Source organism: Lissotriton vulgaris, chromosome 5 (assembly GCF_964263255.1).
Source record: "Lissotriton vulgaris chromosome 5, aLisVul1.2, whole genome shotgun sequence".
Classification (NCBI taxonomy): domain Eukaryota; kingdom Metazoa; phylum Chordata; class Amphibia; order Caudata; family Salamandridae; genus Lissotriton; species Lissotriton vulgaris.
The window spans coordinates 713,092,261-713,117,937 of NC_141693.1; the positions used below are offsets into that span (position 1 = coordinate 713,092,261).

Sequence of the window (25,677 nt, forward strand, 5' to 3'; positions counted from 1 at the left end):
TTGGGAGAGGGCAGGCTGGAAGTGGACAGGCTGGGATAGGACAGGCTGGGAAAGGGCAGGCTGGGAGTAGACAGGCTGGGAGAGGACAGGCTGGGAAAGGGCAGGGAGGGGACAGGCTGCTTATATTGATTTTCTGCCACTTCGGTGACCTGCAGATCCACCCCAAGTGTGGCCCCTTGCAGAATTGCGTTAGTTAGAGCCACAAGGCTGAAGAGAGAAAAAAAAAGTAGGGGGTTGGTTGCGGGGCTTAAGCTGTGTGCTGCTGGGCGCCGAACCCCCTGCCTGACGTGCTGGGGGGGTGGGGGATATGCAGGGAGGGAGAGAGATCGATAGATACATTTATCTGCTTAAGCTGCCTTTTTATATATGTTTTACTATAATAATGCCAACATTTTCACAATCTCTTTCTCACTCGATCTTGTTCATCTGCGTGCTTCATGGTTGCCATGCCTCACAAGTGTACCCCATAGTTAGTCTATTGTGTATTATTAAATGATTACTGGGACACTGCTCGGACGCCCGGATGAGTTATCAAGGGAAGTAGCATAGACAGTGAGGTCAACAGAGCATTGGCAGGTTTAATAAAACAGACCTTTTTGCCGAATGCTGCATACTGTTTAAACTTGTCATGTAAAACAAGGATGGTTCATTAATAATATTGTTTTCCTTATCAGTTATAAAAAGGGCCTCTATGATGCGCAGACAGCATTAGCAAAGACAAAATAGACTCTCAAAGAAGAGTGCTTTGAAAAGAAGTCTAAAGATACCGTAAGTGGTTAAAAGACCTGCCGCATAAAATATTGAACAGTAGGTACTTGTGACAGAGGGCCAGTAATTCAATTGGATCTTTAAAAAAAAGCATGTGCTTGCAAATATTTATTTGTGAACAAAAAAAACTAAATCCAGCAGCAGGTTACCATGACTACGAAGTAAAATAAATGAGCATACGAGGATGATTAGTACTAGCTCTTTATGATAGTCTAAGGAATCCAAACACTACGTAAAAAACAAAAAGTAAATCAGAAAGTATATTAGCAAATTAAATGTTGCAGTGTCACCTAATATCACATCAAAGGGACTGCTTGAAACCCCATTACCCAGACCTAAACAGGATAATGTAAACATCCACGAAATGGCATTGATGCCTTGATAAACAGCCCATTAAAGCAAGGGCAAACTGTGAAAAACATGAAAGCCAATGGTTTAAAAGGGCTCACTCAGAGCGCATCCTCTCCCTGCAAATCGATTGCGCGAAGAACTGATGTTTGCAGCCAAAGGTAAAAAGAACAACGGACACACGGAGAGCGGGAGGATGGAGGTAGCTTGCAAGGAAGAAGGAACAAAATAAACAATGCAAATCACCCAGATACTAAGGAGAGAAGCAAGGAAAAGACGGGACAAGTCTCAGATAGTAGTGCATGTACAGTATCTCATGGTCGCAAGACTCGAAAACTGACAATATCACATCACAGACCAGTGCAGTCGCAAGAGACGGACACAGTTTTAAACTTACCAGTATGGCAGAGATCGCAGGGGTGTAAGAAACTGCACTGGCCAACAGCAAACTGCAAAGAACAAATCGCAAATATGTTTATAAAATGTAGAAGACTGACACTCAAGTGTAAATTTGGCAGTTACTACACCAACCTTCCAATTGAGAATACCATAGCCAGACTTATCAGGAGGAATAAGCCCCCGAAATTGTGGCTGCCTAGGCAAACGACAACTGTAGCAGAAATGAACGGAGTTCTTTGAAATGCACGGGTAGGGTAACCTACACACCACCACATTAACGACAGCACCAAGATTCAAGAGAGCCTGAAAAACAAGCCCACAATACTACACGTCTAGGCATCAGCAATGCCATGTGGCTTTCTCGTCACAACCCGCGGGCGAGCTCGGAAGACCATCGTGAGAATGTACATCATTTGCCTGACACCCTGACCGGAAGGGACATCTACTTCCAGGCAAACGCTGGAAGATTGGTAGCTCTGGAGCACGTTATTACACGAACGGACACACGGGGAGCGGGAGGGGGGGTACGGGGTCGGGAACGGACACACGGGTAGCGGGAGGGAACCTCCCCTAGCCCCAAATAAAACAAAGCGACTCACCTGCACTTCCTCTGAAGCTTGCAGCAAACTGCAAAGAACAAATCGCAAATATGTTTATAAAATGTAGAAGACTGACACTCAAGTGTAAATTTGGCAGTTACTACTCCAACCTTCCAATTGAGAATACCATAGCCAGACTTATCAGGAGGAATAAGCCCCCGAAATTGTGGATGCCTAGGCAAACGACAACTGTAGCAGAAATGAACGGAGTTCTTTGAAATGCACGGGTAGGGTAACCTACACACCACCACATTAACGACAGCACCAAAATTCAAGAGAGCCTGAAAAACAAGCCCACAATACTACACGTCTAGGCATCAGCAATGCCATGTGGCTTTCTCGTCACAACCCGCGGGCGAGCTCGGAAGACCATCGTGAGAATGTACATCATTTGCCTGACACCCTGACTGGAAGGGACATCTACTTCCAGGCAAATGCTGGAAGATTGGTAGCTCTGGAGCACGTTATTACACGAACGGACACACGGGGAGCGGGAGGGGGGTACGGGGTCGGGAACGGACACACGGGTAGCGGGAGGGAGCCTCCCCTAGCCCCAAATAAAACAAAGCGACTCACCTGCACTTCCTCTGAAGCTTGGCAGAAGCACACCATCGGACAGACACTGGGGCGCCATGACAGCGGGAGGGGACTCACCGGTCTCTCCAGTGTTCCGCTGGTTCTCCTCCGGTTGGCGTCGGGCGAGGCTCCCCCTCTCCGGGGCCTCGCCGAAGATGGGGCGGCGGCTGCGGGCTCCTTCTCACGGCCCCGAGCAGGAAGGCGGGTGCCGACAATGCCGGACCAGATTCGGGGGCGTTCCTGAGAATCGGCTTTCGGCTGACATAGCGTGACGTAGCCAAAAGCCAAAAATTCTCGGGAACGCCCCCGAATCTGGTCCGGCATTGACGGACAGGCCCGTCTTCCAATGGCTAGCCTCCATTTATGGAGCTAGCCAATGGAAGACGGGGGCCGTTCCTGTCTCCCCTACTATAGACATTTGGTTTTCGCCTGCGTGAAAAAGCTGCGCAGAGCGCAGCTTTCGCCAGGCAAAACCTAAAAACGGAGAAGGGAACCATAAAAAATCAGGAGGAAAGAAAGGCAAAAAAGGGGGTCTAATATCCAGAACTAGAAGACCAGGCAGGTCAGAAAACAGGTCACAGAATCCGTTGTAGCCACTGAAGATATTCAGAAAAATAGTCTCGAGGCACAAGGCAGGAAAAAGAATCCAAGGTGCTAGCGCGAAAGCCAAGCGCTGCACACTGACCCTTGGAGGCTTAAGAACCTCCCTCTCAACAGATCAATACCATGGCAGCATGGGATAGCACACAACCCTGAGTTCTTTGCAAGGCATTATGGGTTATGTGGTGTATACAGAGAGCATGTGGCTCAAGTCCTAACACTAAGAAGGAGATTATTCGAGCTTCGGATCATTATTTTCGGGAAAATTAGGGTAGTGTCACCTCAGCGGGAACACTTTGGGAACGATACAAAACGGTGATTAGGGGTGAGGTCCTTTCCCTGGTAGCAAGGAAGAAGAGGAAACATCAGGAAAATATAGTTAGGGTGGAAGGCGAGGTGGTGACACTGGAGAAAAGAGTTGCTGAGTCCCCAAGTCAGGAGGGTCTCCATCTTCTAAAGTTACGACAAGATGAGTATAGGAGTCTCGCCAGAGAGAGAGCAATCAATCAGAATAATATTATACAGAGCCGAGTGTATGAGCATGGAGATAAGGCAGGGAAGCTGATTGCATGGCTAGAGCGAGGGGAATGGGAATTTAGGCTAGTGCCGGAACTGGAAGGGAGTGACTCTAATACGATCACAGATCCACAGGAGGTAGCAGAGGAGTTCTCAGAATTTTATAGGGGGGTATATACCTTGATCAGTCCGTATTTTCCGGCGTATAAGACGACCTTTTAACCCCTTAAAATTTTCTGGAAAGTCGGGGGTCGTCTTATACGCCGGGTACAAAATGTTATGGTATTTTTTCATGCGCTTTTTCATAGCGAGGACTTCACTCGAAGGTGTCAGACCGCTTCACAATACGAAATAACAAGAAACAACACACCTTATGTTAAAAAATACAGCCACCGACCCTGGCAACGTCCAAAAATACAGCCACCGACCCTGGCAACGTCCACACCCAGGCCCCGCGCCATGAATTGTGCAAGTATCGAAAGCGAGCGTGTTTTTGTCATAGCGAGGACTTCACTCGAAGGTGTCAGACCGCTTCACAATAGGAAATAACAAGAAACAACACACCTTATGTCAAAAAATACAGCCACCGACCCTGGCAACGTCCACACCCAGGCCCCGCGCCATGAAGTATCGAAAGCGAGCGTTTTTTTCATAGCAAGGACTTCACTCGAAGGTGTCAAACCGCTTCACAAGCGAGCAAATGGCGCCATGAGTCTTACCTCGACTGCCGCTGCCGCTGTACACGCGCCTCCAACCGCTTGCACATCCCCAGGCAGACGAGGCAGCAGGACGAGGCAGCAGGACGTCCGAAACACGGTACATGGTAATGGGCAGCCAGCGCCGAAGATGGCAGCGCCCAGTGTGTTGACACGTTTGGCACGTTTTGGCACGCTCACCTCTCCCCTTGGCATGGGCGTGGCATAGAAAGGGGACTGTACAATGTTCCCGAATGTTCCCGAAGGCAGTAGAGCACTTGCCGTGATTGGCTGGTTGTTGCTAAGAGGAAAAACAGTCTCGTGACCAGATAGCGTATTTGCCGTACCGTACGTGTGGTGTTGAAGACAGTCTCTGCACCTATCCATTCTGTACAGCACCAGTACCGTACATCGAGTGCAAATGGCAGACAGCGAAGAACCCGGCAAGGCTCCAGCAGCGCATCCAGAGCAAATGGCTGGCAGTGTAGAACTCAGCAAGGCTCCAGCAGTGGCAAGGAGAAGAAAATATGAAGCCAGCTACAAACTCAAAGTTGTGGCTTTTGCCACGGAACATAATAACTGTGCTGCTGCTAGGCAATATGGAGTGACAGAGAAGATGGTTCGGGCCTGGAGAGCAAATGAGCAAGCATTGCGGAGTATGCCAAGGGGCAAGTGTGCACTAAGAAGAGGCACCCCACATTGGCCAGAACTGGAAAAGCATGTAGCAGACATGGTGGCCGAGCATCGGCAAAGCGGGTATGTCGTGACCCGAAATAAAATCCGCTTGGTTGCACTTCAGTGGGCCAAATCTAATCCCGATCTCAGCCACAGATTTAAGGCCACTGTGTCCTGGTGTACCAGATTCTTGGGAAGGCATAATCTGGTATTGCGGCAAAAGACAAAAATTGCCCAGAAATTACCAGCGGATCTTGATGCCAAAATGCATAGCTTCCATCGCTACGTCATTAGGCTGCGCAATGAACATGTGTATGCGCTAAGTAGCATCGGAAACATGGATGAAACTCCGATGAATTTTGATATGATCGCCAACAAAACTGTCCATCAAAAAGGCGAAAAGACAATTTTAATAAAAACAACAGGACATGAGAAGTCCAGTTTCACTGTGGTACTTGCATGCACAGCTGATGGTGGCAAACTGAGGCCAATGGTTATTTTTAAAAGGAAAACAATGCCGAAACTCAAGTTTCCTGCTGGTTGTTTTGTGCATGTGAATGAGAAAGGATGGATGGATGAAGAAGGGGTAAAGCTATGGCTTGATAACGTATGGAGCAGGCGACCAGGTGGACTTCTACAAAGGCGTAGTCTACTGGTGTGGGATATGTTCAGGGCTCATTTAACTCCCAGCACCAAGCAAAGGCTGGCAAGACTGAAAACGGATGCTGCTATTATACCTGGAGGACTGACATCGTTGGTGCAGCCACTGGATGTGTGCCTAAACAAGCCATTTAAAGATCGCATCCGAGAATAGTGGAATGAGTGGATGGTTAGCGGTGAAAAAACATTCACAAAAGGAGGAAACATGCGTGCGCCACAGTTGGATGTTTTGTGCAACTTTGTCATAAAGGCCTGGAACGACATCGATGCAGAAACAGTCATAAAGTCTTTCAAGAAGTGTGGCATATCGAACTCATTAGATGGTATGGAGGACGACTATCTGTGGGAAGGTGAAGAGGATGCCGAAGAAGAGACCACATCATCTGATACGGAATTGGTACAAGATCCATACGATGACTGCCTTACAGATGTACCACAAGATCTCATAGACTTACTTATGAGATCAGATGACGAAGAGGAGGATTTTGAAGGTTTTTAAAGGGAACGTTATAAATCCTGTAGAAATCGCTTGGATTTATGGGAAGTTATGGAACGTTTAATGCACTTGCACTGTTTCATGCACTACGTTATTTATGTTTGCCGTTATTCAGAAGTGACAGTTTTTGATATGGTTTTAAATAAAATGTTTCCGAGTAAAGCAAGATTGTTTCTACAACCAATTTCTTTGCGTTCAGTCTTTCAGTTTGTAAAATAAACGCTTATAGGTACCCACTGCCCACTGATAAAGCCTTACTGCTCACCCACAGGGAGGAGGACTAGACTAATACGGTAAGTTCAAAATACCGGTACATACTCGGAATGGCTATGCTGCGCTGGAAGTGGGGGGTCGTCTTATACGGCGAGTATAGCACTAAACCTAAAATTTTTCTGCCAAAGTCGGGGGTCGTCTTATACGCCGGGTCGTCTTATACGCCGGAAAATACGGTACATACTCCGAGGAGGAAAATAGCGAAATGATCAAAGACATAGGTATGCCGATGCTGTCAGAAGATGATAGGAAGTATTTAGACTCCCCCTTCACAGATGATGAGATAGCGCAGGCTATACGGGGGACGAAGTTTGGGAAGGCTACTGGCCCTAACGGGATACCACTTGAATTATATAAATTGCACACCCAAAAGCTCGCACCATTTCTTTGTGCCATGTTTCGGGAGAGCTGGGAGGAGGGCCAACTGCCCTATGACCAGCGCGTTGCCAACATTATTGTTATTCACAAGTCAGGGAAGCCCAAGACGCAGTGCTCCTCCTACAGGCCTATCTCACTGCTCAATGTTGAACCTAAAATACTAGCCAAATTGCTGGCCACGGGACTGGTTAAAGTTATCACCACCCTGATACATCCTGATCAATCAGGGTTTATGCCGCGCCGAAACACTGCCTTAAATCTGCGCAGGTTGCATAGTGTCCTTGGTCGCTCCTCGACCCTGCAGGAACCGGCTGTCCTGATGTCTCTCGATGCCACGATGGCATTTGATAGAGTTGAGTGGTCTTATTTATTTGCTGTATTGAGGAAACTGGGTTTTGGGGAGGAATTTATTGGTTGGGTTAGATTGTTATATGCCAATCCCTTGGCCAGAGTGGTGGTCAATAATTGTAAATCGGTGGACTTCCCCCTTGAGAGGGGCACAAGACAGGGCTGTCCTTTGTCTCCACTTTTATTTGCACTGGCGCTGGAACCCCTGGCGGCCTGGGTCCGATGGGATCTGACAATACGATCGCTGCGTTGGACGCCGGAGTGGGAAGACAACATTTCGCTATATGCTGACGATATTCTGCTGTATCTTACTAGGTCCTGGGCCTCTCTGATATCTTTCTTTGATATATTGTCAATTTTCGGTAGATACTCTGGGTTTGGGATTAACTGGTCAAAATCCGTATTATTTGTCTTAGCGGGGGAAACACCAATGATTCCGCAGTCATGCCCCTTGCAGATTGAGCAGGTGGATTTTACGTACTTGGACCCCGGGCTTAATCTGTCATTGTTTCTTCCACGCGCCAGGACAGTCTTGACTAGCAGTGCGCGCTACAAATCCTGTTATAACATATAACATAACATAACTTAGGAATTCATATAACATTTGACTCAAAGCTTAGATTTACACGCAATCTGGGTTCTCCTCTGAACCGGTTTTAAAAAGATGTGGAGCGCTGGAAGGCTCTCCCGCTATCACTACTAGGGAGAGCAGTGCTGTTTAAAATGATGTCACTTCCCAGGTTCTTATATGCCCTTCAGAATGCGATGGATCCAGTTCGGATATCCTATTTTAAAGAAATAAAGGTGATGCAGAGAAATCTCCTCTGGGACGGACAGCATAGAATAGCATTTTTAAAGTTGACCCTACCTTGGTATGATGGAGGTATTGGACTCCGAGATCTGAGAAAATACTACTGGGCTTCCCAATTGGCTGCCATCACTCAAATAATATACGGCCTCCCAGTAGACCCTGGTTATGCCATGGATCGTGAACAAGAACCGGGAGGGGACATAAGCAGGGCATTTTATGCTAAAGTTGGGAGATTCCCATTAACGGGACCTACCGCACACGCTGTGAAGGTGTGGCATACTGCCAATAAAGCACTGGGCTGGGAGGGGAAATTAACACTAGCAACACCTCTGGTCAATACTGAACAATTGGGGAGCCTGTGGAAATCGAAGGGCTTTGATAAGTGGGATCTAATTGGTATTTCCCAGATAAAAGATGTCTGGGACAAAAATGGGATGCACACTTTTGACGCTCTGAAAGTAAAGTATAAGTTGCATGATAAAGAACATTTCCACTATCGGCAGATTAGGCATGCTCTCCTTGTCTGTGTCCCGGGGTGTGAGATGCCGCCTGAGGCTTCGCCACTAGAAGACCGGGTTTTGGACGGACACCTTCCCGTGAAAACTATTTCCCTAATATATAGAAAGCTGGTTAATCATATGGAAGACCCATTAAGGAGACTTAGAGAGCAGTGGGGGCAAGATGGTATGGAAATGGATGATGAAGACTGGACGGAAGCAGGTTCCTCCCCTAAGGTTGTGGCTATCCAGATGAGATTACGGCTTGTGCAGTTAAAGATCCTTCATAGGGTGTATATCACTGGACCTCGATTGGTGCGGATGGGGCGGGGAGGGAGTGCCGACTGTAGGAGAGGACGTGGTGAACTTGGGACCTTTGTCCATGTCCTGTGGCATTGTGAACAAATACAAGATTACTGGTCGAAGGTTCATGAAGCGATGACAGTGGTGCAAGGGACAGAGGTGCGACTGGAGGCCCGAAGATGCCTATTGAATGTGTAGGAGTCCACAGATCTTAATACATATCAGAAACAGTGGGTAACACTGGCGTGCATGGTGGCCAAAAGAAATATAGCGCACTTGTGGGGGGCATCTCGAGCGCCCGGTATCACGAAATGGACTGAGGATTTAGACTGGTGTATGCTAAGGGAAAAAAAATTATATGTCGCCAGGGGTTGCCCGGGCAAGTGGGGGAAGATCTGGGGGGCATAGAATGACTATAGGGGGGGTATATGTGAACCACCTGAAATAAGACTTCAAGCAGAAGGGCCTGCATCCTAATTATGGAATATCGTTGTATCACATCCTATGATGAGACGTTGTTACCCTGGTACTGAGGAAACTGTATTTTCACCCGACATCTGTTAAGTTGTTTTATTTTGTATTTCTAATAAAAACAAATAAAAAAAATAAAAAAATCCCAGGAACATAAGATAACATAACATAACAAAGAGTGATAGTGATCTCACACCAATATCTGCAGTAATAGTGATCTCATACCTATATCTGCAGTGATAATGATCTCACACCTACATCTGCAGTGATAGTGATCTCACCTATATCTGCAGTGATAGTGATCTCATACCGATATCTGCAGTGATGGGGATCTCACCTATATCTGCAGTGATAGTAATCCACACCTATATTTGAAGTAATATCTGCAGGGAGCGATCTCACACCTATATCTGCAGTGATAGTAATCTCACACCAATATCTGCAGTGATAGTGACCTCACACCTATATCTGCAGTAATTGTGATCTCACACCTATCTCTGCAGTGATGATGATCTCACACCTTTATCTGCAGTAATAGTGATCTCACACCTATATCTGCAGTAATAGTGATCTCACACCTATATATGCAGTAATAATGAATTCACACCTATATCTGCAGTGATAATGATCTCACGCGTATATCTGCAGTGATAGTGATCTCACCTATATCTGCAGTGAACGTGATCTCACACCGATATCTGCAGTGATGTGGATCTCACCTATATCCGCAGTGATAGTGATCTCACACCTATATCTGAAGTAATATCTGCAGTGAGCAATCTCACACCTATATCTGCAGTGATGGTGATCTCACACCTTTATCTGCAGTGATAGTGATCTCACACCTATATCTGCAGTGATAGTTATCTCACACCAAACTCTGCAGTGATGTGACCTCGCACTTATATCTGCAGTGATGGTGATCTCACACCTATATCTGCAGTGATGTGATCTCACACCTATATCTGCAGGGATAGTGATCTCACTCCTATATCTGATGTAATGGTGATTTCACACCAATATATGCAATGATGGTGATCTCACACCTATATCTGCAGTGATGGTGATCTCACACCTATAGCTGCAGTGATAGTGATCTCACACCTATATCTGAAGTGATGGCGATCTCACCTATATCTGCAGTGATAGTAATCCACACCTATATTTGAAGTAATATCTGCAGGGAGCGATCTCACACCTATATCTGCAGTGATAGTAATCTCACACCAATATCTGCAGTGATAGTGACCTCACACCTATATCTGCAGTGATAGTGATCTCACACCTATATCCGCAGTGATTGTGATCTCCCACCTATCTCTGCAGTGATGGTGATCTCACACCTTTATCTGCAGTAATAGTGATCTCACACCTATATCTGAAGTAATATCTGCAGTGAGCAATCTCACACCTATATCTGCAGTGATGGTGATCTCACACCTTTATCTGCAGTGATAGTGATCTCACACCTATATCTGCAGTGATAGTGATCTCACACCAACATCTGCAGTGATGTGACCTCGCACTTATATCTGCAGTGATGGTGATCTCACACCTATATCTGCAGTGATGTGATCTCACACCTATATCTGCAGGGATAGTGATCTCACTCCTATATCTGATGTAATGGTGATTTCACACCAATATATGCAATGATGGTGATCTCACACCTATATCTGCAGTGATGGTGATCTCACACCTATAGCTGCAGTGATAGTGATCTCACACCTATATCTGAAGTGATGGCGATCTCACCTATATCTGCAGTGATAGTAATCCACACCTATATTTGAAGTAATATCTGCAGGGAGCTATCTCACACCTATATCTGCAGTGATAGTAATCTCACACCAATATCTGCAGTGATAGTGACCTCACACCTATATCTGCAGTGATAGTGATCTCACACCTATATCCGCAGTGATTGTGATCTCACACCTATCTCTGCAGTGATGGTGATCTCACACCTTTATCTGCAGTAATAGTGATCTCACACCTATATCTGCAGTAATAGTGATCTCACACCTATATATGCAGTAATAATGAATTCACACCTATATCTGCAGTGATAATGATCTCACGCGTATATCTGCAGTGATAGTGATCTCACCTATATCTGCAGTTAACGTGATCTCACACCGATATCTGCAGTGATGTGGATCTCACCTATATCTGCAGTGATAGTGATCTCACACCTATAGCTGCAGTGATAGTGATCTCACACCTATATCTGAAGTGATGGCGATCTCACCTATATCTGCAGTGATAGTAATCCACACCTATATTTGAAGTAATATCTGCAGGGAGCGATCTCACACCTATATCTGCAGTGATAGTAATCTCACACCAATATCTGCAGTGATAGTGACCTCACACCTATATCTGCAGTGATAGTGATCTCACACCTATATCCGCAGTGATTGTGATCTCACACCTATCTCTGCAGTGATGGTGATCTCACACCTTTATCTGCAGTAATAGTGATCTCACACCTATATCTGAAGTAATATCTGCAGTGAGCAATCTCACACCTATATCTGCAGTGATGGTGATCTCACACCTTTATCTGCAGTGATAGTGATCTCACACCTATATCTGCAGTGATAGTTATCTCACACCAACATCTGCAGTGATGTGACCTCGCACTTATATCTGCAGTGATGGTGATCTCACACCTATATCTGCAGTGACGTGATCTCACACCTATATCTGCAGGGATAGTGATCTCACTCTCCTATATCTGATGTAATGGTGATTTCACACCAATATATGCAATGATGGTGATCTCACACCTATATCTGCAGTGATGGTGATCTCACACCTATAGCTGCAGTGATAGTGATCTCACACCTATATCTGAAGTGATGGCGATCTCACCTATATCTGCAGTGATAGTAATCCACACCTATATTTGAAGTAATATCTGCAGGGAGCGATCTCACACCTATATCTGCAGTGATAGTAATCTCACACCAATATCTGCAGTGATAGTGACCTCACACCTATATCTGCAGTGATAGTGATCTCACACCTATATCCGCAGTGATTGTGATCTCACACCTATCTCTGCAGTGATGGTGATCTCACACCTTTATCTGCAGTAATAGTGATCTCACACCTATATCTGAAGTAATATCTGCAGTGAGCAATCTCACACCTATATCTGCAGTGATGGTGATCTCACACCTTTATCTGCAGTGATAGTGATCTCACACCTATATCTGCAGTGATAGTGATCTCACACCAACATCTGCAGTGATGTGACCTCGCACTTATATCTGCAGTGATGGTGATCTCACACCTATATCTGCAGTGATGTGATCTCACACCTATATCTGCAGGGATAGTGATCTCACTCCTATATCTGATGTAATGGTGATTTCACACCAATATATGCAATGATGGTGATCTCACACCTATATCTGCAGTGATGGTGATCTCACACCTATAGCTGCAGTGATAGTGATTTCACACCTATATCTGAAGTGATGGCGATCTCACCTATATCTGCAGTGATAGTAATCCACACCTATATTTGAAGTAATATCTGCAGGGAGCTATCTCACACCTATATCTGCAGTGATAGTAATCTCACACCAATATCTGCAGTGATAGTGACCTCACACCTATATCTGCAGTGATAGTGATCTCACACCTATATCCGCAGTGATTGTGATCTCACACCTATCTCTGCAGTGATGGTGATCTCACACCTTTATCTGCAGTAATAGTGATCTCACACCTATATCTGCAGTAATAGTGATCTCACACCTATATATGCAGTAATAATGAATTCACACCTATATCTGCAGTGATAGTGATCTCACCTATATCTGCAGTTAACGTGATCTCACACCGATATCTGCAGTGATGTGGATCTCACCTATATCTGCAGTGATAGTGATCTCACACCTATACCTGCAGTGATGGTCATCTCACACCTTTATCTGCAGTGATAGTGATCTCACACCTATATCTGCAGTGATGGTGATCTCACACCTATATCTGCAGTGATGTGATCTCACACCTATATCTGCAGGGATAGTGATTTCACTCCTATATCTGATGTAATGGTGATTTCACACCAATATATGCAATGATGGTGATCTCACACCTATATCTGCAGTGATGGTGATCTCACACCTATAGCTGCAGTGATAGTGATCTCACACCTATATATGAAGAACTCCGTAAAATAAAGAAATAATGGTGACCTCACACATATATCTGCAGTGATGGTGATCTCATACCTATCTCTGCAGTGATGGTGATCTCACACCTATATCTGCAGTGATGGTGATCTCACACCTATATCTGCAGTAATAATGATCTCACACCTATATCTGCAGTAATAGTGATCTCACACCTATATCTGCAGTGATAGTGATCTCACACCAATATCTGCAGTGATGGTGATCTCACCTATATCTGCAGTGATAGTGATCTCACACCTATATCTGAAGTAATAATGATCTCACACCTATATCTGCAGTAATAGTGATCTTACACCTATATCTGCAGTGATAGTGATCTCACACCAATATCTGCAGTGATGGTGATCTCACCTATATCTGCAGTGATAGTGATCTCACTCCTATATCTGATGTAATGGTGATTTCACACCAATATATGCAATGATGTTGATCTCACATCTATATCTGCAGTGATGGTGATCTCACACCTATAGCTGCAGTGATTGTGATCTCACACCTATATCTGAAGTGATGGCGATCTCACCTATATCTGTAGTGATAGTGATCTCACACCTTTATCTGAAGAACTCCGTAAAATAAAATGAAAAGAAATAATGGTGACCTCACACCTATATCTGCAGTGATGTTCTCACACCTATATCTGCAGTGATGGTGATCTCACACCTATATCTGCAGTAATAGTGATCTCACGGCTATATCTGCAGTAATAGTGATCTCACACCTAAATCTGCAGTGATAGTGATCTCACACTAATATCTGCAGTGATGGTGATCTCACCTATATCTGCAGTCATAGTGATCTCACACCTATATCTGAAGCAATGGTGATCTCACACCTATGTCTTCAGTCATAGTGATCTTACACCTTTATCTGCAGTGATGTTGATCTCACACCTATATCTGCAGTGACGGTGATCTCATACCAATATCTGAAGTAATGCTGATCTCACACCTATATCTGTAGTGATATTGATCTCACACCTACATCTACAGTGATAGTGATCTCACACCTATATCTGCAGTAATAGTGATGTCACACCTATATCTGCAGTGATAGTAATCTCACACCTATATCTTGAGTGATATTGATCTTACAAATATATCTATAGTGATCTCACACCAATATCAGTGATGGTGATCTCACACCTATATCTGCAGTGGTGGTGATCTCACCTATTTCTCCAGTGATGGTGATCTCACCTATATGTGCAGTGGTAGTGATATCACACCTATATGTGAAGTAATGGTGTTCTCACACCTATTTCTCCAGTGATGGTGATCTCACCTATATCTGCAGTGGTAATGATATCACACCTATATTTGATGTGATAGTGATCTCACACCTATATGTGCAGTGATGGTTATCTCACACCAATATCTACAGTGATGGTGATCTCACCTATATCTTCAGTAATAGTGAACTAACACCTATAGCTGCAGTGATAGTGATCTCACATTAATATCTGCAGTAACGGTGATTTCACACCTGTATCTGCAGTAATAGTGATCTCACACCTATATCTGAAGTAATGGTGATCTCACACCTTTATCTACAATGATAGTGATCTCACAACTATATCTGCAGTGAAGGTAATCTCACACCTTTATAAGCAGTTGTGAGAAGTTGGCCTGATATATGATGTCTCCAATTCTGGGGGCACCTTGTATCAGTCCAAACAATCCCCTATGGTGTCTGGTTGTAAGTCAACCTTATAGACAAGCTATCCTAAGGGTAGCATGGACTAAGCAGCCTTAAAGGCTTAACTCAAGAGGTCGTGTTAAGCAAGTTGTTTTACCAATCACAATATTGTAATATCAAATGAAAGGACACCACACAAGTTATATATTATAATAATATATGTATTTATTACTAGAATAATCCTCTATACTCTTTATGAGTGCAGAGGCACAAGCGTTTAAACAAAAGCACAGTTAAACATATAAAAGTTGCACAATTATGGATGAGGCCGGGGGGCCACGCAAACCATTTTTAAAAAGGTGGTATAAGTATCACTAATCAAACAGTGGTCAGGCCTAAGGCCTGGGGAATCGCTGGGAGCAATCAGGACTAGCAAAGCTGAAGTCGGGAAATACCCGCGGGAATCGGGTGCAGCGCTTAAAGCACACACATGCACCAATGCAAAGTCAATGGTGCGTAAAAGTTACAAAGTTACTGTTTTAAGAGTCTTCCGACTGACCTAGAAGGACAAAACTTTAGACTTAAGACACTAGAGGTGTATACCAGTACAGGAGCACCGGCGTTCATGAGTTACCTCACCCACAGGAAGCGGGTGCACAGGTGCAAAGTAGTGTCGGCTTTCGTCGTGTAGATCTATGGAGCCTGGAGATGAAGATGCTGCAGGCGGCCAGAAGAGAAGTGTCCGGTGCGATCCAAGGGTGGATCGAAGATGAAGAGTACCTGAAAGCAGAGGGGACAGAGTCTGGGTCACTCAGCAGTGACCAGGGTGGAACCAGGAAGGAACCAGGCAATGTTGGGCGCAATCAGGTGGTTGTCGAGAAGCTTGTCTCTGCTGCCACGTGGACTCTGGGGCACCGAGGATGTCCGGGAGTGGACCACGAGCTGTCCCACGAAGGCTTTTGTTGTCGGCGGTGTCGGCTTCCAGATTGGAGCAAACAAACCTTGGCAAGCGCAACCCACGCAGTATTCGAAGATCGCTTCTTACTCAGGCCAGCAAGGTCAGAGCGGGTGCTCCTTTTTAGGGGAGCGAGGGCCAGTCCAGAGCAACCGGACTGGCAGGTCAAATTCAAAGGTTCGTCGGTACTGGGGCCGCTAGCCAACGGGCAAGCGACTGGACCAACGCGTTGAGCCAAAAGATGCAGAAGGGCCCCACGCAGCACTTGGTGAGTGTAGAGGGGTGAGCTTCGGTGCAAGAGTGGCGCAGGGCTGGGGCTTCTCAAACCCCAATGCACAGCTTTGAGGGAGCCTCGGGAGCTGCACGGTCAGCGCCTCGCGGTCTTTCGAAGATGGCCGGCCCCACGCTTCAGGTCGCCTCCACGGGTCTCAGCTCTGCAGGGACTGTGGATCGGGCTGTTAGAAGGCAGGCACGCTGGGTCTTGTCAATCTCTGTCGCTCGAGTTCCGGCGGGAACTGCAACAAAGCAAATGTCGAGGTGCTGGATGGTGCCTGTTTGCACAGGGTGGTCACTCCTTGACCACAAAGGAGATTCTTCAGTCTTCTACGTCGAGTAGGATGTCGAAGGGTCCAGAGTTTCATTTCATAAGTTTCAGTCAGGATAATCTGTGTGCACTAGCACTGCTCCCACTCTTATACCAATCTATCTGGGTGTGCTATTTGACTCGAAGTTAAGTTGGGCCCCTCATCTGGCGAAGAAGAAAAATGATATGTTGAGGGTTAATGGAACTATCCTTAATCTTGCGAAAAAGATAGGAAAGAAACCAATAACTGCAATGATTAAGTTATATAATGCCAAGTCTGTAGCGACGGCGGTATACGGTAGTGAACTGTGGGGCTATGTGTCAAATACTCAATTACAGGTTATCGAAAACACCTTTTTTAAACGGTTACTATGTGTTCCTGCGAGTACCCCGAACCTTGTTGTGCATGAGGAGTTAGGGACACCGTTTTTATGCGATAATCTAGCACTGAAGCCCCTGATCTGCTGGGTCTCGCTTTGGCTTAACACAGAGATACCACTCACCCACCAGATTGTACGGGATGTAACATCTCAGGATAGTTGTATGCGCATCCCCTGGCTAAAATACTTGAAATTCTGCTTTGAAATGCTGGGGTGCCCTAAACTGTTCTCCCATCCGAGTGGCATTGTGAAGGGGGACATAACAGCGGTCAAAAAAGCCTTTCTAAAGTTTAAATTGGCGGACAGAGAAAATGTGGAAGTGCTGAAACCAAGTGTCAGAAAGTTTATCATGCTAAAGTCGTGTGGTGGAATGGAGCCCTATCTGGCTTGCGCCTTTAGCTCACATGAAAAGTTCCTGCTGACTAGGTTCAGATTTAACACTTTTCAGCAGCTCTTAATAAGACCTAAATCAGACATTTTTAGTAAACATGTAGCTCCCTGTGGCTGCGACGGGAAGTCTCCTCAGGACATGCTACATTTTATATTTTTATGTAGGTTTTATGACTATCCCAGACGTTACTTTCTTGTTGATTTGCTGAGAACATTGGATTTTAAACAAATTAGACCTGCCCTCATGTATTTGCAGCTCCTGCACCAGGATTGTGTACTCCATATTTTGTCGTTTTTAAAACTTGCACTGAGAATAAGAACTTGCTTAGATCTATGATCAGGACCAGTAGGACACTTTTGCTACCTAACAATCATGATGATTTTTAACGATATTTGTGTATAATGTGTTTTTTTTAATAATGTATTGTTGCGCAATTTTGAAAATGTAATCAATGCATGTACTTTTTATGGTTTGAAATATTAACCGAAATAAAGTCTTATTTGATTTGATTTGATTTACCAATCTAGTGGGCTGGATTACCTGTAAGGTCCCTCCTATGGGTGGGACCCAGAAAGGGGGTGGTTACACCCCTTTCCCTTTGTCCAGGGTCGCACTGGGACTGGGGCTGGAGTGCCCCAGAACCGGTTTGACCGGATTATGCAAGGGGAAGCCTTGCGCGCCCCAGGCAGTGTCTAGTTTCTTTCAGCCCTCCCTACCCCAATACACTATCTCCTGTCTGGGGAGGTGTAGCACCTCCCTGCGACAGGAAACCCTTTGTCCAGGCCTCCTCTGCCAAGTTTCGGTCAGCAGCAGGAGGTCAGACTTGTGTCGGTGGCAGCAGCATCCATTTTGTGTTGCTGAGGCTCTGGTTAGGATTAACCGTGTTTTAGTAAAGTAACATGTCTTCTCCCTCTAGAAGGGTGGAATGCTATCCCCGTCGCCAGGACTGGCGAGGGGATAGTATTCCAAATCGTATGACACCTTACACGACATGTTTTGATAAAGCCAAACCAAAGTTAGCAAATAACCGCTATGGATTATAAGGCACTTAAGAGTATATGGTATGGCAATATCCTGGAACAGCTAAGGGAGTTGGTCCCGACAGCTGCAGAGAGGCTCAGCTCATGCTAGAGCACCATCTCACATAAAACCAAGCACTCTGCCTCCAGGATTGATAAGGCCTGCCATAGGAGTGACTTATAGGTTTATATGTGTCCAGATATAGGTTTAGATATAGGTATACTATATCTAAGCAAGGGGTGATTACACCAACTTGCCCCAGCTGAGTGATCAGCCAGTTGTGTCAATTTAAGGACCAGCCAGGCGTGGCAAAAGATATGCTGCAGCCCCTGGTAGGCCTTGGATGCACCTTTGCCCTGGGCACCTATAGTGCACTGTGCAGGGGCTGATAAGGTGTCCAGTACCAGATTGGTTATGCACCTAGGGTGCATGGAGTCCATTTTACAGAGAGAGCAGATAGCCTGGGGCCCTGATTAGCAGGGAACCAGGCCAACTAAGTCGAAAACCAGCTAAGCACAAGGCAAAAAATCTGGGGTAACCATAGTCAGGTGTCCACCTTCCTACACAACCCCCCCCCCCCCAAACGAAAGGAGATAAGGCTATCCTTGACCAGGTAACCCTATATTGCCTGAGTGGCCATATAAGGAAGTACCTGCACTAGCATGGTTACCCCCTGTCTCATGGTCCACTAAGCAATCCCTCACCCTTGGGTTATTAGAGGGTCTCCACCATAGGGAATCACTACCTTGGGTGTGTTTTTGCAGAGTAAAAGGCTGGTGTTGATATGGAGTACTGAAGTGAGGCTCCACTAATTTACGGCTCAGCTTCCTCCAATTATCTTCCACCATGTGTGCCTTTCTTTCATCAACTGAGTTGCACTGTGCTCTCATGGTCAACCTCTGGCTACCTAAAGCTGGAGGCTGGGTCCCTTTTGTTGGCTTACTGGAGGGACAGTTCAGGTTTGGGCCCTTTGGGTCCCAGGTTTGGCTGCGCCCAACAGAATCCATCTGTGGGAGGTCCCTAACTACTTTTAAGGTGGTTTCCTCAGGAGTTTTTAAGGTTTTCACCTGGCTAGGGCTGCTAGCTTCGGTGCCCCTAATCTGCTGATGGGGGTGCTTTATTTGACAGGGGGCCCTTTGGGGCTCACTGTCCTTCTTGTCCTCTGCAGCCCTGGGCTGACTAAGGCAAGGTAGAGAGGGGCAGGTTACCTGCTCCAGACTGGGTCCCACCTGAGAAGGGTCCACTGCCATCAGGGGCTCTGTCAGGCTAGGCCTAACAGCCTCTGGGACGGTTCCTTCATCAGGGGTAAGATCAGTTCCCTGAGGAGGCTGATCCTGTCCTAATGTCTGGTGGGAGGGAGATTTCTCTTCCTCCTCAATGCTCTCTGTTTGTGTGGAGTGATCCATCATTTCAGGCTTCACAACACATGAATAAGTTTGAGTTTGGGCTGTGGCCATCACAGCCCCACCAACCTTTTCAGGAGGAGACTCAGTTTGGGTATGGGCTGTTATCATAACAGCTCTACTAACTTGTTCAGGAAGGGCTTCTGCTAAAGATGGGGCTGAGCTTTGTACAGCCCTACCAACCTTTTCAGGAAGGACATCTTGGATTGGGGCTGTGGCCAACACAGCCCCACTAACCTTTCCATGGGCATTTACCATTCTAGAATGGATTTCCTGTTCAACCTCAGCCCAGGCTGCGATTTCCAAATCATTTCCCAGTAGGCAATCCACAGGCAAGTTTGATGACACTGCCACTCTCTTTGGGCCAATGACACCTCCCCAGCTGAGGTTTACTACTGCCATGGGATGATTGGTTTCTATTCCATCAATATTGGTCACCTGGTATGTGGCACCAGGTATGAGTTGCTTTGAGGGGACTAGACATTCAGCCACCATGGTGATGCTAGCCCCTGTGTCTCTGAAGGCCTCAACTTTCAAACCATTGATGAGGGGCTCCTGTCTGTACTTACTCAAAGTGTGTGGGCAAGCAGTGAAATTGGCAAACCCCATGCCATTATCACAGACAAGAGTAGCTAAGTTAGGGGACCTGGTTAGGCCGGAGTCCACCTGTGTCCCAAAAGTAAACCCTGCCAAATTCTTGGGGGTGCTCCCACCACCTGGGGGACCACTGCTAACAGTGACAGGAGGTGTTGGAGCTTTACTTGGAGGTATATTATCTTTATTGCCATTCTTTGGACAACAGCTGTCTGATTTCCAATGGCCAGTCTGTTTGCAGGCATGGCAGTATGGCTTTTTCACAGTAGAGGAAGTGTCTTGGGACCCACCTACATCCTTGGAGTTTTGGGGCCCTGGGGAAATCTTCTCTTTTGATTTATCCCCACCCTTGTCTTGAGGCTTGGTAGACTCCTTCTTCTGGTCATTACCCTGATTTCTAGGCCTAATCCTGGTTCTGACCCATTTATCTGCCCTCTTTCCCTATTCTTGGGGAGAGGTCAAATCTGAGTCCACCAGGTGCTGGTGTAAAAGCTGGTTCTGACAATTACTTAGGATCTGCTCCCTCATAATCAAATTATACAATCCTGTATAGTCATGTACTTTGCTGCCATGTAGCCAACCTTCCAGAGCCTTAGTAGCACAATCTACAAAATCAGTCCAGTCCTGAGTCTGTGTCTTCTGGGTATCTCTGAACATTAACCTGTACTGTTCAGTGGTTAAGCCAAACCCATCTATCAGAGCACTTTTCAGGACAGTGTAATTTTTAGCATTTTCAGGTCTAACTGTGAGGAGCTTATCGCTCCCTTTCTCAGAAAAGGAGTACCATAAGATTGCTGCCCACTGTTCTTCAGGAACCTGCTGTACCATGCAGGCTCTCTCCAGAGCAGTCATCCATTTGTGGATGTCATCCCCTTCCTTGTAGGGGGGCACAATCTTTGTCAGGTTTCTAGTATCATAGGACCTGTCTTTCTCTCTAGGAATTATGTTGCTACCAGTGGAATGTAATCCACTCAATTGTTGTTCCCTTGCCAAAGCAAGTTTAGCTTGGGCCAAGGCTACCTCTTCTCTCTCTATCTGGAGTTGGACAGCCCTCATTCTGGCCTTATGCTCTCTTCTCTGGGGGGAAGTCATTCCCCTTTGAGATTCTCTTGAGGCACTAGAAATGTGAGAATCCCTGGAGGGAGATCTCAATCTTCTATTGCCTGGAACAATTCTGGTATGTACTCTGGGGAGGTGCTGGCCCTCTCCATTTCCAAGTAGGTCCAAGTTGGCTTGGTTAAGCCTCCCCACTTGTACCTGGATATCCCCTTGATCCTGATCTAACTCTTCACCATTTGATTCAGGGTCCACCTCCACATCTTCTACATCTGGGGGGTGTTCTCATTCGCTGGGGGATTCATCTCCATCTCCTGACCCTAAGGGAGCTACACTAGCTTTCTCAAGATCATCCTTCTCCAGGATGGCTTTCAGGATGGGAATGGTAGGGTTGTGACCCTTTCTCAGCCCCCTTGAAGTGCACAAGGCACTCAAGTCTCTGTGGCTGAGGTTGTCATAGCTGGAAGGTGCCTTGGTAAGGTCAACCGTCACAGGTAGAGAGCTGGAAGCTTCACCTGTGCCAGACATGACTGCTAGGGAGGTATAAGTGTTTGCACTTACCTACACTAAGTGTTCTCCTACTGTACCTTGCTAGTGAGTTGTAGGCAGGGTGTGCTAAGCCCTTTGATCTACAACTACTAAGTTCAGTAGAACTTAATATGCTAAGCTTTGTTTATATGTACCTAAGGTACTTGATGTGATCTTTCAATATGATAAAAAGATTGCAATGGTAAAATAACAGCAAGCTAAAATCCACACCGCTGCGCACCAATGTGAGAAGTTGGCCTGATATATGATGTCTCCAATTCTGGGGGCACCTTGTATCAGTCCAAACAATCCCTTATGGTGTATGGTTGTAAGTCAACCTTATAGACAAGCTATCCTAAGGGTAGCATGGACTAAGCAGCCTTAAAGGCTTAACTCAAGAGGTCGTGTTAGCAAGCTGTTTTACCAATCACAATCCTGTAATATCAAATGAAAGGACACCACACAAGTTATATATTATAAAACTATATGTATTTATTACTAGAATAATCCTCTATACTCTTTATGAGTGCAGAGGCACAAGCGTTTAAACAAAAGCACAGTTAAACATATAAATGTGGCACAATTATGGATGAGGCCGGGGGGGGCCACGCAAACCATATATTAAAAAAGTGGTAGAAGTATCACTAATCGAACAGTGGTCAGGCCTAGGGCCTGGGGAATCGCTGGGAGCAATCGGGACTAGCAATGCTGAAGTTGGGAAAAGCCCGCGGGAATCGGGTGCAGCGCTTAAAGCACGCACATGCACCAATGCAAAGTCAATGGTGCGTAAAAGTTACAAAGTTACTGTTTTAAGAGTCTTCCGACTGACCTAGAAGGACAAAACTTTAGACTTAGACACTAGAGGTGTATACCAGTACAGGAGCACCGGCGTTCATGAGTTACCTCACCCACAGGAAGCGGGTGCACAGGTGCAAAGTAGTGTCGGCTTTCGTCGTGTAGATCTATGGAGCCTGGAGATGAAGATGCTGCAGGCGGCCAGAAGAGAAGTGTCCGGTGCGATCCAAGGGTGGATCGAAGATGAAGAGTACCTGAAAGCAGAAGGGACAGAGTCTGGGTCACTCAGCAGTGAGCAGGGTGGAACCAGGAAGGAACCAGGCAATGTTGGGCGCAATCAGGTGGTTGTCGAGAAGCTTGTCTCTGCTGCCACGTGGACTCTGGGGCACCGAGGATGTCCAGGAGTGGACCACGAGCTGTCCCACAAAGACTCTCGCTGTCGGTGGTGTCGGCTTCCAGATTGGAGCAAACCTTCGCAAGCGCAACCCACGCAGAATTCGAAGATCGCTTCTTACTCGGACCAGCAAGGTCAGAGCGGGTGCTCTTTTTCAGGGGAGCGAGGGCCAGTCCAGAGCAACCGTACTGGCAGGTTAAATTCAAAGGTTCGTCGGTACTGGGGCCGCTAGCCAACGAGCAAGCGACTGGACCAACGCGTTGAGCCAAAAGATGCAGAAGGGCCCCACGCAGCACTCGGTGAGTGTAGAGGGGTGAGCTTCGGTGCAAGAGTGGCTCAGGGCTGGGGCTTCTCAAACCCCAATGCATAGCTTCGAGGGAACCTCGGGAGCTGCACAGTCAGCGCCTCGTGGTCTTTCCAAGATGGCCGGCCCCACGCTTCAGGTCACCTCCACGGGTCTCAGCTCTGCAGGGACTGTGGATCGGGCTGTTAGAAGGCAGGCACGCTGGGTCTTGTCGATCTCTGCCGCTCGAGTTCTGGCAGGAACTGCAACAAAGCAAACGTCGAGGTGCTGGATGGTGCCTGTTTGCACAGGGTGGTCACTCCTTGACCACAAGGGAGATTCTTCAGTCTTCTACGTCGAGTAGGATGTCGAAGGGTCCAGAGTTTTGTTTCCTAAGTTTCAGTCAGGATAATCTGTGTGCACTAGCACTGCTCCCACTCTTATACCAATCTAGTGGGCTGGATTACCTGTAAGGTCCCTCCTATGGGTGGGACCCAGGAAGGGGGTGGTTACACCCCTTTCCCTTTGTCCAGGGTCGCACTGGGACTGGGGCTGGAGTGCCCCAGAACCGGTTTGACCGGATTATGCAAGGGGAAGCCTTGCGCGCCCCAGGCAGTGTCTAGTTTCTTTCAGCCCTCCCTGCCCCAATACACTATCTCCTGTCTGGGGAGGTGTAGCACCTCCCTGCGACAGGAAACCCTTTGTCCAGGCCTCTTCTGCCAAGTTTCGGTCAGCAGCAGGAGGTCAGACTTGTGTCGGTGGTAGCAGCATCCATTTTGTGATGCTGAGGCTCTGGTTAGGATTAACCGCGTTTTAGTAAAGTAACATGTCTTCTCCCTCTAGAAGGGTGGAATGCTATCCCCGTCTGGCGAGGGGATAGTATTCCAAATCGTATGACACCTTACACAACATGTTTTGATAAAGCCAAACCAAAGTTAGCCCATAACTGCGATGGATTATAATGCACTTAAGAGTATATGGTATGGCAATATCCCGGAACAGCTAAGGGAGTTGGTCCCGACAGCTGCAGACAGGCTCAGCTCATGCTAGAGCACCATCTCACATAAAACCAAGCACTCTGCCTCCAGGATTGATAAGGCCTGCCATAGGAGTGACTTATAGGTTTATATGTGTCCAGATATAGGTTTAGATATAGGTATACTCTATCTAAGCAAGGGGTGATTACACCAACTTGCCCCAGCTGAGTGATCAGCCTTTTGTGTCAATTTAAGGACCAGCCAGAGGTGGCAAAACATATGCTGCAGCCCCTGGTAAGCCTTGGATGCACCTATACCCTGGGCACCTATAGTGCACTGTACAGGGGCTGATAAGGTGTCCAGTACCAGATTGGTTATGCACCTAGGGTACATGGAGTCCATTTTACATAGAGAGTAAATAGCTGGGGCCCTGATTAGCAGGGAACCAGGCCAACTAAGTCGAAAACCAGCTAAACACAAGGCAAAAAATCTGGGATAACCATGGTCAGGTGTCCACCTTCCTACAGCAGTGATGGTGATCTCGCACCTATATCTACAGTAATAGTGATCTCACACCTATAACTGCAGTGATGGCCATCTCACACCTATATCTGCAGTAATAGTGATCTCACACTTATATCTGTAGTAATAGTGATCTCACACCTATATCTGTAGTGATGGTAATCCCACACCTATATCTGCAGTGATAGTGATCTCACACCTATATATGAAGTAATGGTGACCTCACAGCTATATCTGCAGTGATAGTGATCTCACACCTATATATGCAGTGATGGTGATCTCACACCTATCTCTGCATTGATGGTGATCTCACACCTTTATCTGCAGTAATAGTGATCTCACACCTATATCTGCAGTAATAGTGATCTCACACCTATATCTGCAGTGATAGTGATCTCACACCAACATCTGCAGTGATGGTGATCTCACCTATATCTCCAGTGATAGTGAACTCACACCTATATCTGAAGTAATGGTTATCTCAAACCTATATCTTCAGTCATAGCGATATTACACCTTTATCTGTAGTGA

The 25,677-nt window shown here is 46.4% G+C and overlaps 3 non-coding genes across 3 annotated transcripts; all 3 read right to left on the reverse strand.

Moving 5' to 3' along the window:
• Positions 1-1,398: 1,398 nt before the first annotated feature.
• On the reverse strand, positions 1,399-1,477 carry LOC147711428 (small nucleolar RNA Z195/SNORD33/SNORD32 family). Its single transcript, XR_015296210.1, has one exon. It is a non-coding gene; the product is annotated as a small nucleolar RNA Z195/SNORD33/SNORD32 family (small nucleolar RNA).
• Positions 1,478-1,845: 368 nt separating this feature from the next.
• LOC147711429 (small nucleolar RNA SNORD35) lies at positions 1,846-1,933 on the reverse strand. Its single transcript, XR_015296150.1, has one exon. It is a non-coding gene; the product is annotated as a small nucleolar RNA SNORD35 (small nucleolar RNA).
• A 489-nt stretch (positions 1,934-2,422) lies between these two features.
• LOC147711430 (small nucleolar RNA SNORD35) lies at positions 2,423-2,510 on the reverse strand. Its single transcript, XR_015296151.1, has one exon. It is a non-coding gene; the product is annotated as a small nucleolar RNA SNORD35 (small nucleolar RNA).
• Positions 2,511-25,677: the final 23,167 nt, after the last annotated feature.